This window comes from Megascapheus bottae, chromosome 5, assembly GCF_031878675.1.
Source record: "Megascapheus bottae isolate mThoBot1 chromosome 5, mThoBot2.hap1, whole genome shotgun sequence".
NCBI classification, from domain to species: Eukaryota; Metazoa; Chordata; class Mammalia; order Rodentia; family Geomyidae; genus Megascapheus; species Megascapheus bottae.
The window spans coordinates 66,894,971-66,908,601 of NC_143513.1; the positions used below are offsets into that span (position 1 = coordinate 66,894,971).

A 13,631-nucleotide genomic window follows, 5' to 3' on the forward strand; every position below is an offset into this window, starting at 1 on the left:
ACTAAAATCCCACTTCAAATGCCTGAGTGTGAGTTGTGCATGCCTGAGCTTCTGGCCATCATGAGTGGTGGGAGTACGGGAGAGACATTTTTGTCCCCATACCTCTCCCCCCACTTCCCACTAAAATTTTCTTAGTAGTCTGGACTGAGGTTTTCATCTGCTGTCCCTTTATTTAGTATTGCAGTGTTATAGAACTGTCTAGCAGTATTATCTTGGTCCTTATTACTAAATACAAAAGATGCCTATTGAGGGAGGGATACTAATTTAATTGACCAGTGATTTTTGCTTCAGTTTAGTGAGTATATTGCAGAAGAAATTGACTTTTACTAAGGTGCTGTTTAAAGGAAATCAATTTTGGATATAGTTTTGTTTCAGCATGGCTATGACTTCACCTTGTGAGGCAACTATGATTTGCGGTCTAATATATTGCACCTTTTTTGTTTTGATTGTGGAACTGTGTTTATTGTTTTAGTATCCCGTTCTCAGGAGCCAGTGGAGCAGATGTGCCCACTGTTGCCAAGAACTGAAGTTTGACAACTGTTCAGAAACTCTCCCTTGACTCTGGTTCTTTTCTTTCTTTTAGATTTTTGAAGGCTTTTATATATAAATGATTTTTGCCCCCAAGGATTAGGCTTCCTGTCTTTGGTGATTGGCAAGGTACTGGTCTGTAGACCATGATTAGTACAATATTGGGATTCTCATTTTCCCTTGATGAGTGGCCCTCCGTTACAGCAGTACTTTGGTATTGTGGGACATTAAACTTTTGCAGTCTCACGTCTATAGTTAGAGAGACTGCGTGTTCTTAACTCATTGATGAGCTATGTTGCCTAAGCTGTGCAGTCAGGGATGTTAGAAGTCAAGTATGCAGTCACATTCAAGGGGACCCTTGTAGTAGCAGCTGGACCTGGAATTTATTCTTGACCTTTCTTGGTTCATTTGCTTCATGTGACAATTCATGAGAGAGAAAAGAAATTTGCTCATCAAGTATTTATTGAATAACTATTATACTTATATCATTAAAAATTTCCCCTAGTTGGTGGTGAATTTAATTTATATTTTGAGGTGGTACTTGGGTTTAGACTTGGGCCTTGCTCTAGGCAAGAGCTGTGGTACTTGAGCCACAATCCCAACTCTTTTTGCTTTGTTTTTCAAAAAGGATCTCCAGTGTTGCCTTAGACTTCAATTCTACATACCACCATTTCCTACCTGGTTATGACATCAGTTTAATTTAATTTGAGCTTATGTAATTACCGTGCATAAAAGTGTATCATAGGCCCGTTTTTTTTTATGTCTTCATTTTCTTTGTGTCATAGGAAACATTAAATGGAAAAACTTAACTTCTAAGTTATTTGTAGATTAATACCACCACCACAACTGGATATATGTTGTAAGTGAGAAAGAGAACATATTAAAAGGAAAACTGTTAACTTTTGTGAGCTTCTACTCATAGGCTGTATTATAATAACTGCTTTCTATATGTTTGATTTTAGCTGCAAAGTTCTTCCTTTCGTCCCTCCCTTCACCCTTAGAGAAGCCTTCATCTCCTGTTTCATCTATTGTATAAGCTTTTTGGCTCCTTGTTTCAAGTGTCTTCCTCATAATCTGTCAATCCCACACTGCTGCTCATTTGGTCCTTGTAAAATTCAAATCACATCACTCCCCTTCCCAAAAGTTTTCTTCCTTTTTGTATTCAACAGGTTAACATCTCTGCTTGGCAAAAAATGGTAAACAAAGCTAGGTATTACCTCTTGTTATCTTCCTTCTTCTTTTCTTTTTTTTTTTTTAAATGAAAGGTATATAAGATTACTTCATTCCTGCACCTTCTCAGTTGTTTCTTCCTTGAATTTGCCCTTTTCCTTTCCTACTTGGCGGGATTTGGCTTTCCGTTCCAGGATCTTTTTGTGGTCTTTGTCCAGTTTCAGCCTGGTAATAACCACCTTGCTGGGGTGAATGCCCACGTGGATAGTGGTGCCATTGGCCTTTTCCTGCTGTACCCCGTTCAATGTAGATGACAGACTTCTTCCTGTAAACCTGCACTTCTTTGCCAATCTGCTGACCTTTATAGGGCCCTCGTACAACCTGCCCCTCATCATCCTTTCGGGTGGGCGTGGTTGTACTTTTGTCTAAGCTCATTGGAAAGAGGGGAAGACATACTCTTCCTGCGAATGTGGGAAGGTCCATTGAAATGCCTTTTCCTGTTCTTGCTTCAGTCAGAAGTGACAAAGGGATTGAACTTCATTTTGGCCGCTCCTGCTTCAGCAATGGCTGAAAAGGGGAAGAGTGTTATCTTCCTTCTTGAATATTCTGTTCTTTCTTGCTACCTAGTTCCCTTCCCTCCCTCTGGAAAATGATGTATCTCATCCTTCAACTTTAAAACCCAGAGAGAAGTGCATCTCTTGCCTACTTAATGACATCATGATTCCTTCCTTCCTTCCCTCCCTCCCTCCCTCCCTCCCTCCCTCCCTCCCTCCCTCCCTCCCTCCCTCCCTCCCTCCCTCCCTCCCTCCCTTCCTTCCTTCCTTCCTTCCTTCCTTCCTTCCTTCCTTCCTTCCTTCCTCTCTCTCTGTCTCTCTCTGTCCCTCCCCCTTCTCCCCCTCTCCCCTACCCATCTCTTCCCCCCCTCTCCCCCTCCCTTCTCCTCCCCCTCTCCCTCTCGCTAGTCCTGGGGCTTGAACTCAAGGCCTGAGCTCTGTCCTTAGACTTTCTCCAGGTTAGAGCTCTACCACTTGAGTACCACTTCCAGCTTTTTTCTATGTATGTGGTACCGAGGAATCAAACCCAGGTCTTTGTACATGCTAGGCAAACACTCTACCATTAGGCCAAACTCCTGGCCCCATATCATGATTTCTTAAACAATGAATATGTACTTCTACAAAGAAAAAGTATAATTTCAGAAGAAAGGACTGTCCTTCAGTCTGGAGTAATTTGCAAGCCCAGCTCACCTCATCATTCTCCCTTGTTTTATTTTTTGAGAACTCGGAAGATGGCACCATCAGCCGTCCTTACTTCACATACCCATGCTTCCAACTCTTGTCTAGGTCATGGAATTTATTGGAGCTCTGAGGATGTGACTGAAACAGGAAAAAATTAAATTCTACTTATTGAAAATATATTGGAATAGAATAATTTTGAAAGTCTTGAACAGATAGATGGCAATAGAAAAGCCTGAAGTGACCTTAGTTAATCAAGGAAGGGGAGATGATTAGGAGAAGGAAGGAAGGAGTTTTGATTGACTAGAGGGAGGGAAAAAAGGAAGTCCAAATAAAAATTAATTGGAAGATGATAGCATAGCATAAAGAACAAGGGAAAGACATGTAGTCCTCCTCCAAGATGGTTTAATGACAACTTCAGTTTTGCAAGCTGAGTTCCGATTAGACAGCAACAAAAGTGACATCAATTTGTTTTGTGACTTTTGATGCATTCCCTGAAAAGAAGGAAAGTGAGAAGACCTTTATGGAAGTTTATTAATTGGGAGATGACATTCTTTAAGAAATATGATCTGTGATAGCCACTGAGGAATTTGAGCTCTCTTGACTTAAAAGTATCTTTTTGGGTTATTGCAATTGCTAGATGTTCCCTAATAAAGAAATGTAGTTAGCATCCTTGCTATTGAATTGATTCTTAGTGTTTATTTGCAAAACCTGAAAGTGTGTCTAAAGCCTTGAATTCTTTCTCGAATTTATTCATTGTATACTCCCTAGATATGAAATATCAATTTTACAGGCTAGCAAAATGGTATTTAATGGTGGCTGACAGGATAGTGTTTAAGGACAATATATATTGGATACTTAAATTTTTCTATTATCTGACTCTTGGCACAGATCATTGAATTTAAGTTGCATTGAGATTGCAGGATATCTAACTGCTTTAATGACCCCAGCTCTGCTGCATGTTTATTTAGTCTCAGGACCTTCCCATGCCTCTCTGCTTTCCAAGCATGTACAGAAGAAAATGAAACAAATTCAGTTTTTACCTTCACATCTACTTGCATTAGGAAATATGTCCTGAAAAATGTGAGGGGTGTTTTTCAGTATGCTTTACCTTGCTTCAGATGTGGAACAGACCATTAAAAGGAAATTTTATATGTATGTGTGTGCGTGTGTGTGTGTGTGTATGTATGTATGTATGTATGTATGTATGTATGTATGTATGTATGTATGTATGCATGCATGTATGCAGTTTAAAGCAACACATTTACTTTAATTTTTTTTTTTTGTGTGTGTGTGTGTGAACCAGAAGTCTAAATAGCATGTATGCAGTTTAAGGCAACACATTTATCTCAACCTTTTTTTTTTTTTTTTTTGGTGAACCAGAAGTCTAAGCATGGCTTAGCTGAGTCCTGTGTTCAAGGTTCCCAAAGTTGTAGTCTGTGTGGCAACTGAGGAGAGGCTCTTTGCTAAGGTTCATAGTTGTCCTCTCGTATCACATGTGGTGGTGTAACTGGTGAGCAGGGCTTAGTCAAGACTAGGAGCCTGTTTATTTTTATTAAGTAGTTGTGTAAAAGGGTTTCAGTTCCCAAAGTCTGGTTATGAGTACAATGTATCTTGTTCTCTTCCATGGTTCCATCTCCCATCCTTGCCATCAATTTATGTATTTTAATTTTTACATAATGTACATTGCATATAATGACTTTATTTCTCTTTTTTCACATTTATTTTGTTGAACTGTACATTAGTTCTTCAGAGGAATTATACCTTTGGATTCCTTCCTTAAGTATACCATCCTTTAGTCAATTTGTTTGTGTGTATATGCATAGAGTTCTATATATGTTAGCATGTGTTATTTGTATTTTAGATGTAGCTTACACATATCAGAGAAAACACGTAGTATTTATCTCTCTGAGGCTGGCTTACTTCACTAGGCAAGTCTCTATAAATGACACAATCTGATTCTTTCTAATGGATGAGTAGATTCCATTGAACACACACACACACACACACACACACACACACACACACACACATTTTATTCATCCATTGTAGGGTGTCCATATCTTGGCTATCATGAATAGTACTGCAGTCCATGGATGTGCAAGTGCCTTTACTATATCCTGACCTGTAACATTCTGAGTAGATACCAAAAGTAGAATTGATGGCTCATATTTAAATTTTTGAGGAATCTCTAAAATGTCTCTTTTAGTAGTTCCACCAGTTTACATTCTTACCAATGGAGTAATAGGGTTCCTATATCCCTCATCCTCTGTGAGTTTCGTTGTTTGTATTCTTGGTGATGGCCAATTTTACTGGTGTGAGATGAAATCTCAGTGTAGTTTTGATTTGTATTGCCTTTGTGGACAATGATGTTAAGCATTTCCTCGTGTATTTGTTGGCTGTTCTTGCTTCCTCTTTTGAGAAGTCTCTATTTAGAACCTTTGCCTGTTTATTAAGTGAATTATTAGGTTTTTTGGGGGTGGGTTAGTTTCCTTGTATATTCTGTGTATTAAGTCTTTGGTATACCAGTTTTATGTGATTTGTTGACATCAGGTTCTCTTTTTCATTTCCTACTTCTCTTGTCGTTGATTATATTAAATGAACCATGGTTTTGCCACATTTCAACTTAAAATATGAGGGCTAAATTTGGTAAATCTAAAACTCTTCAAAGTATCGGCTGTGTCATACCCATATCATTTTCTCCTGAATTTCATTTTAAATTGATCACTGTGTATTTTAAGAAGATGCAATGTCTTCTTAATGGTTTCTTAGATAAAATACATTGTTCAGTTAGATAAGTAAATGAAATTGTCTGGGTTATTGAGCATGACTCATTTAAAAATCTCATCTGGAACAATTTCTTTGTCCAGTCTTTGTTAACCATATAATGAGCTGCTTTTATGTTTCAGAAAAGTTAAAATTAACCAGTGAGAACAGGATTTGGGGTAAAAACATACCCCAAGATTGACTGTCTTTGTGCCTTCCCTTTGATCTGTTCTTGGTTTCCCTTCCCCTTCTCCTTCCCCTCTTCCCCTTTCCCTCTCTCCCTTTCCCTTCCCCTTCTCCCCTCTTCCCCTTCCCCCTTCCCGTGTGTGTGTGTGTGTGTGTGTGTGTGTGTGTGTGTGTGTGTGTGTGTGTGTGTGTGTGTGTGTGTGTATGTTCTGAAAATGGAGTATTTGAGTTAAAAAGTGGAGAAGCTGGGAATGATTAAGCTGATGTGATATTTCTTTGCATAACATAGGAGATGTATGAATAAGAAATATCTGTATGATTGACCTATATGTGTGCATTTGTTTTTATTTTTTTCTCCTCTCTTAGAGGAAGCCTCTACACACACCTTTTTCCCATGAGGAAATATTCATTCATTCATCTGCTCACTGGAACAAGTTCTCCATAGTCCTCTTCTCTTGCCCTTTTGCTTAATGTTATAATAACCTCAATGTGGAATCAGAGGGATGATAATATCTGCAATCAGCAAACCCTGCCTAAAGCGCCTAATGAAATGGGATGGGGAAAAAAAAGCACAGTCATTATTATTTTCTTTATTCACTTTTTTCTCCAATAGTTTAGACTTAATGATGCTTAAATGAAATGAAGTAAATAATGATAATGTACAATGATGTTTTGAAGGTACTGGAAGCATGAATGGAGAAGGTGTGTTGTTCCTTATTATAATAAAATTCACTATTACTATATCAGTTTATGTTTCCTAAGATTAAGGAAATGACTGCAAATAAGAAAAATAAAGTATTTTCTCTACTGAGATATAACCCCACCATTTTTTTTTCTTGAGTTCCCCCTATCCCCTTTCACCAACCTTTCAAGATAGTGCTTGCTAAATGATTGACATAATAGTCTAGTGATTGCTGATCAACATAGAAAACAGAGAAAGTCCATTGGTGTAATTTACCAAGTATAAACCAATGACCATTGGGGACTTTATTATTATTATAAAATGATGTTAGATCAAAGCTTTATTGTCAAAACTTAGAATGTTAGTGTGTATTAAGTTGCTGGATTTTTCCCCTCAGTTAGAATCGCTGTTGAAAAGGCTTGAATCATTTTTAGTTAAACGTTGATTTAGTGGGTTGAACAGAAGTGTACTAGGAATGGTGGAAAGATTGGAGGTGTAGGTAGAGAGAGAAGGTTAGTGGTGAACAGCCAGTAGGTTTGTCTTAAAACTTCTCTTCTGGATACTGATCCCCCCCCCTCCAACTAAACAGATTAATTTTGATGATGGGGGAGGAGGCAGGACACAGATTCATGTCACTGTCCCATGAGATGTATCTGGCATTTCTGAATTTTCACAGTTCTTACACAGTTGGCTTTTGGTTTTAAGGCCATGTGGCATGTAGTAATGGAAAATTAGTTACTCATTTAATTTCTTTGAGAAACTTCTTTAGTGTTGATATTTGAATATATTACATGGATTTCCTTCCTGTGAGCTGCCTATATAATGATTTTTTTATTTATCTTTTGTTTCTTTTTCCTTTTTCCCGTTCTTCCTTCTGTCTTCCCAGTTTAGATGAAAACTTTAAACAGCTTATGCCTAAAAGATATAATGAATCTTTTATATCACTATAGATTTATTACCTTTAAATTTTTTTTTTATATTTTTTTATTGTAATTAGTATAAGGGTTACATGATATTTGCCAGATAGAAGGTGCATTAATTCACATACATTGATACCCTTTTACATGTCTTGGTACCCGTTTCCCTCCCCCCGCCACACCCCCCACCCGTCTTGGTTTTCCCCCCTTCCCTATCAAATTTCAAATATCCAAATACAAATAAATTCAATATATCAGATAACAAAGTGAGATACTATACCAACATGAGATAACCAAGGGACAGCAAAGGAGATGAGAGACAACATAGTACATTAAGGACAACAATCATTCATTATATGGCTTTTGTTTCAATATCCTGGAGGTCCTTTCAATTAGCTTCACATTATATACCTTTAAATTTTTGAAAATGAACTTTGAAAGATTTCTTTTTCATTTTTAAGACATCCTGCTGATGTTTGGGCAGAATGACAATTAACTTTGGGAGAGGGGAGGGCTTAAAAACTCTCCTATAGTCAGCCAAGTATAAGCCTCCAACTTGCATTTTCTCTCTGTGACCTGATTTAATGGAGATGTTTCCACCTCAAAGGAAAATCTCAAGAATGCATGTATTCTTACTGTTAGGCTGAGGGATACAGCTTTGATGTTCTCAAACACTTGGTTGAATGTGAATGTTACAACATGACACATATTCAAGGAATCATAGGGAATTGACCCATTTTATGTAACATTCATAGGCTGATAGGCATTTAGAGTAGAAGGGACATCATTTGCATCTAGGCAATTCTTATTCTTTTTAACAGGCGGAAATTGAAGTCCAGAGAGATTAAGTAATTCCATTCAACAAATATTAATTGAGCGCACAAGTACCATGTGTCAGATGCAATTCTTGGTGCTAGGGGCTACAGGATGAATAACTTTAAGTCCCTGTTGCAGACAATACAAGTTCCCAGATCATATGGCTTGTAATTAGCAGATCAGGGAATAGAATATTTGTGAATCATTCATGAGCTCACCATTTTGGATTGCTATGGTAAAATTTATCTCAACTGTCTATCCCTTTCCCTACATTTTACTCATTCAATAAAAATAACTGTCACAATAAAAACTCAATGTAGTCTTCTGCCTTAAACCTAACAACCACTTTTAAACAGAACTTTTTCTTTCTTTTCTTAATTGAAAGATTTTATTAACACTGATTTTTACATCATATTTCAAATATCATGTTTAACAAACATGTATTCAAGAAAGGAATCTATATGCAATCACTGGCACATAGATTTTAGAACAATTAAAATTAAGCTGAGAGTTTGTATTACATGGATACATATCTATCTGTATAACATTATGTCTATAGAGTATATATCCCATCATAGATTTTATTTCTATGTAGTTATGTTTGTATTTCCCAAGACCATACCCATAACCGTGGGTACCTGAATATGGAGTCATCGCTCTTGTACTGTTGGATCTAATATTCGCATATCAAGGAGACCATACACCTTTTGTGGTTTATCTTACTCAACATGATTTGCTCTAGTTTCATCCACTTCCCAGCTAATGCCATTATTTTATCTTGTCTGTTGGCTATATAGAATTCCATTTTATATATGTACCACATTTTTTTTTTATCCATTCATCTGTAAGCACTTTTTCTTGAAGGTTGATTGAATATACATATATTTTGTCAACTATTCAAATCACTGGATTTTGATCAGAATTGTCCTTTCTGAGTGTTTTGTTTCCATGGTCATATCTTCTTTAAGACTCTCTTTGCCCTTGGATTCCTGGGATCCCAGTTTGTCTGTCTTTTTCTCTTTCAAATTCTCATTTTTTAGCTGCCATTTCCTATTCCCTAGGTGCATATGCTAATCTCTATAGCAATAGGTCAGGTATCTTTCAAGCCTTATTAGCTCATGTAGCATCTCAGGGAGCATGTCTTCTCAAGCATTTAGGTGCTGCCTGCCAGGTGCAGACGGCTCATTCCTCTAATCCTAGCTGTTCAGGAGGCTGAGATCAGAGGATCACAGTTCAAAGGCAACCTGGACAGGAATATCTGTGAGACTTTTACCTCTAATTAAGCATCAGGAAGCCAGAAGTAGAGCTGTGGAGCACTATCACAATGTGGGGGAGAGGGGGAAGCTGAGTTCATGCCCCAGGATCAGTATGAGTGTGTGTGTGTGTGTGTGTGCGCGCGCGCGTGCATGGGTGCATATGCCCATACAGTCCCTTCTTTTTTTTCTTATTTCTGAAATCTTTTGGTGTGTTTATTAAGCTTCTCCCTTCTCTACTGAGAACATGGTACGCTTTCCAATGGCCTGCATATAAGTACATTTTTTAAAAGTGAAATCATTTTATTCTTGATCAGATAAATATGTGTGAAGTCTTTCTGAGCCTCTATCCAGCAGTTCATTCCATTGTCTTTCCTCACCCTCTTCCAATTGGGTTCTGTGAGCCAGGGCTGCCTGGAAATAGCCTGTGGTGATTCCCTGTTAATGGAAAATTTATAGTTCTATCAATTGTTTGTCAGTGTATTAATTCAGTTAAGAAGCTTTAGCATAACCCTTAGTTATATTCAAATCGATTGGCAAACCTTTTTTTAACTCATAAATTATAAATGCATAAACTTGAGCTTAGCCCTGTCTGATTAAATCTGAGTTCATAATTAGTGTAAGATGAATTACTGAGAAGTTCTACAGCTAAAATAAAAGAAATTTTATGCTTCTTACTCTGGCAAAGAGAATATCCTACATGATTGCATTTTGTCCATACTTAATTTCAATCTAAATATTTGAAGTGATCAACATAGTTGTAGCAAAAAGCCAGTTCTTTCCTTTTACAAAATATTGCAGGAAAAAATGGGCATGCTGGGTGGTTTTTGTCTGTTCATCTACTTGTTATGTTGCCATTATATTTTGGGGGGACTGACATGCAGAACCTTTTGCTGAATTAGGATGTTTTTTTTTTTTCTTCTTGATTCCTCATTTTATTTAGGTTGTGGACTTCTTATCCTTTGCTGTATACTTGTCCTTGGTCAAAATCAATAAAGTTAAATCAGCTTAAAAAAAGGAATATCTTCCAAAGAAGTAGTGATCATGTATTACCACTAAACTGCCAAGAAACTATTCATGGTTTTATTATAGCCTTTTCTTTAATAACTGACTAATCCTGTTAACAAACCTTGCATGTTAAACCAAAGGTTGTAATGTAGGTTTTTAGGCTGATGGTTCAGAGGTTTTTGTTTTCTTGAAACCTCCTGGTCTTGGGTTGTGTTCAAATCAGGAAGATTTATTAGATGAACATTCTGTAGCTAGGTGGCAAGGTGTTCTGGTTTTCTCATTAGCAGTGACCCTGGATAGTTTTCTCATATTCAGCAACATTTATTAGCTATCCAGCATCCTTGTTGTCTAATGGTCAGGTTCTAGGTACCTCTCCCTAAGAGTGACAATCGAAAGTCATGCTTGGTTCAAAGATAGTTTCCCCTTTCCATTCTTCTGTGTGTGTGCTCTCTGCTTTTCTAGGACCAAGAGCTTGGTCCTTAGAGGGAGGGATTATAACTTTCCTTTTTTGAGCTGTTGGAGAGTATACATAGAATTGTTGAATGCTTTGTGATCGTGTCCAGAGGCCACCTTTTGCACCTTCATTTTCTAGTGCTGTGACTAAGGGTGTGCATGTCCTCAAACTTCTCTAGGTATATAAAATGAAAGGTATCCATTTGCTGTTTTCTTGAGTTGTATGGAGGATTAAATGTGTACCCAAATGGCATTTTCCAAATCATCCTCTGATTACCTATTGATTTGTATCAGTTTAGAAAGAAGAGAGGAATAATACATAGATATGTATATGTATATATATGTATATATTTGGGGGTATGTGTGGGGTACTGGACATTGAACTGAGGATTCAGAATCTTGTATTTGTTAAGTGGTCTGTGACTTGAGTCATGCTTCCAACTCTTTATGTCTTTCATGCTGTGGTTTAGAGACTTGCCCACATTTTTGCCTGGGACTATGATCTTCCTCTTTGTGGCCTCATATGCAGTTGAGACCCCAGGCACATGTCACCCCATACCCAGTTTGTGTGTCTTGCTGATTTTATGCCCAAGCTGGCCCTGCACTACCATACTTGTGATCTCTGTCTCATGTGCAATTGTAATTACAGGCATACAACTACCAGAGAACCAGCTCTGGTAGAATTAGAGAATTTACAGAAGGCTTTCCTGAGGTAGTGTATGTCATTTGAACTTGGCCTTGCAGGATATTTGACATTTTAATGGGTATGATATTTTGGGTTTACAGTAGAACAGTCAAACTCAGTAAAAAATAACATGATGAGGCCTACAAGATTGATTCATGGGACTTATTCAGCAAACAGACAATTTGGAATATATTTGTTGGGATCAGAACTAGGCCAATGTGCTTGATTATCTCTATAAATTGTATCTGAGCAATCTCTTTTAGCACTCAACCAAAGATCAGGATTCATATCTGAAAATTCTCATATGAGTGTGGAAATTAAATTTGATTGCATGTCTGATATGTCTCTCAGATTGAACAAGTCAGTGGGGTAGTATCTTGCTTGAGTGTACTCTATTTTTTATTATAGTAGAACACATAACACAAAATTAAGTGTAATTTAGAAGTTAATGATATTTACATTATTACAAAATATATTTGCCTACCATTTTTGTCTTACCATTGTCCCATTAATACAGGCCCCTCCCATTTCTATCCCTTTCATAGCCCAAAGCCTAATAAGCTCTACTTTTTTTTTCTTTTTTCTTTTTATGGCTGCCTTAGGAGAAACATCTAGAGTATATTTCATGATAAGATATGCAAAAACAAATCTAGGCTAGTTTCCCATCTTACCAGAGTAAAAAAATTACATTCTGCTGATATTATTGGACCTCCAGTGTGTTTTGCTATCCTCTCTAATCTTTACTTTATTTACATCCCATTTCATGTGATATAGTAGCCACATTGGCACATTTAAGCTAACTTTAGTTTTCCATCTTTACCACAATTGCAATTTACAAAATCATGAATGTAGTCTCCTGTGGTTGGGCTTTAAAGCCGCAGAATGATTCACTCCCCATGAGAATATTCAACATACCAGGCAGGAAAAAAATTAAATCTTTCAAGCATTTCTCTTCCATCCCATATCTTAACTTTGGAAGTACTTTATTTTCTCTTTGATCAGCTGTTTGTGTGCATTGCAAATTACAGGTGCTCATGTGAGATGGAGATAGATAGTATATAATAATCTCTGAGGAATGTGGTTAGTTATCAAGAGACTTGGACTGCTACTGTCCAGTGGTCAATTTTCTTTGTCCATTTATATGGATAAGGTAGTATGTATCAACATTCACGGTAATTAATGAAACAGAAAGCTTCAAGACTGAAGGGGATAGCAATGTTCAAAATGAAATATACTGTAACCCCGCTGTATGTCACCTTTATAACAGAATAAAATTTAAAAAAAAGAAAACTTCAAGACGTTTTATACTCAGTTATGAGAATACTAAGAAGATAAAAGTGAACCCTGTGGTAGCATGGAGATAGTACCTACAAGATATAGCTCCTTCTCTTAGGTTTGGGGCCATTAAGAGAAGAGATTACAAATAGGAAAACAAAAATGTGGAGAGGGACCCCTTCATATGGGGATGCAGACTTCTTCAGCTCATGCTGTGTCTTTATGCTGGAAGGAGTCACTCCAGGCAGCCCTGCCAGAAAGCACTAGCCAGATAGGTTCATCATACTTCCACTGACACATTAGATTCAATCTGTGAACACGTGGATGACTATAAGCTGTGTTCCACTGCTGCTACTGGAACACACTGTCTTTACTGGGAGGAAGAGTGCTGCTCTGGGAAAAAATGCTCTGACAGTATTTTTGATAACTTCTATTACTACTTGATGCAATTCATTTAAGCTCAGTGAGCTCTTCCTAGAAATGGGTAGCCTTGAGTGGGCATACATTGTATATTGAATTCCAGGTCTTTGGGGGCTTAGTGTGAATGGAAAGCCAGTGGTGAATCTACTAGTTCTTGCTAATATGGTGACTGGAATACAGATGATAGATAGGAAACAGCCAGGGGTTCTAGGGTTGAGGGGTCTTCTGATGTGTATGTTA

The 13,631-nt window shown here is 37.4% G+C and overlaps 1 protein-coding gene and 1 pseudogene across 1 annotated transcript in view; one reads left to right on the plus strand and one right to left on the minus strand.

Annotated features, from left to right (window-relative positions):
• The window catches only part of Snd1 (staphylococcal nuclease and tudor domain containing 1), a 450,499-nt gene that overhangs the window by 142,066 nt on the left and 294,802 nt on the right, over positions 1 to 13,631 (plus strand). The window lies entirely within an intron of this gene.
• Positions 1,809 to 2,239, minus strand: LOC150063533 (large ribosomal subunit protein uL24 pseudogene; annotated as a pseudogene).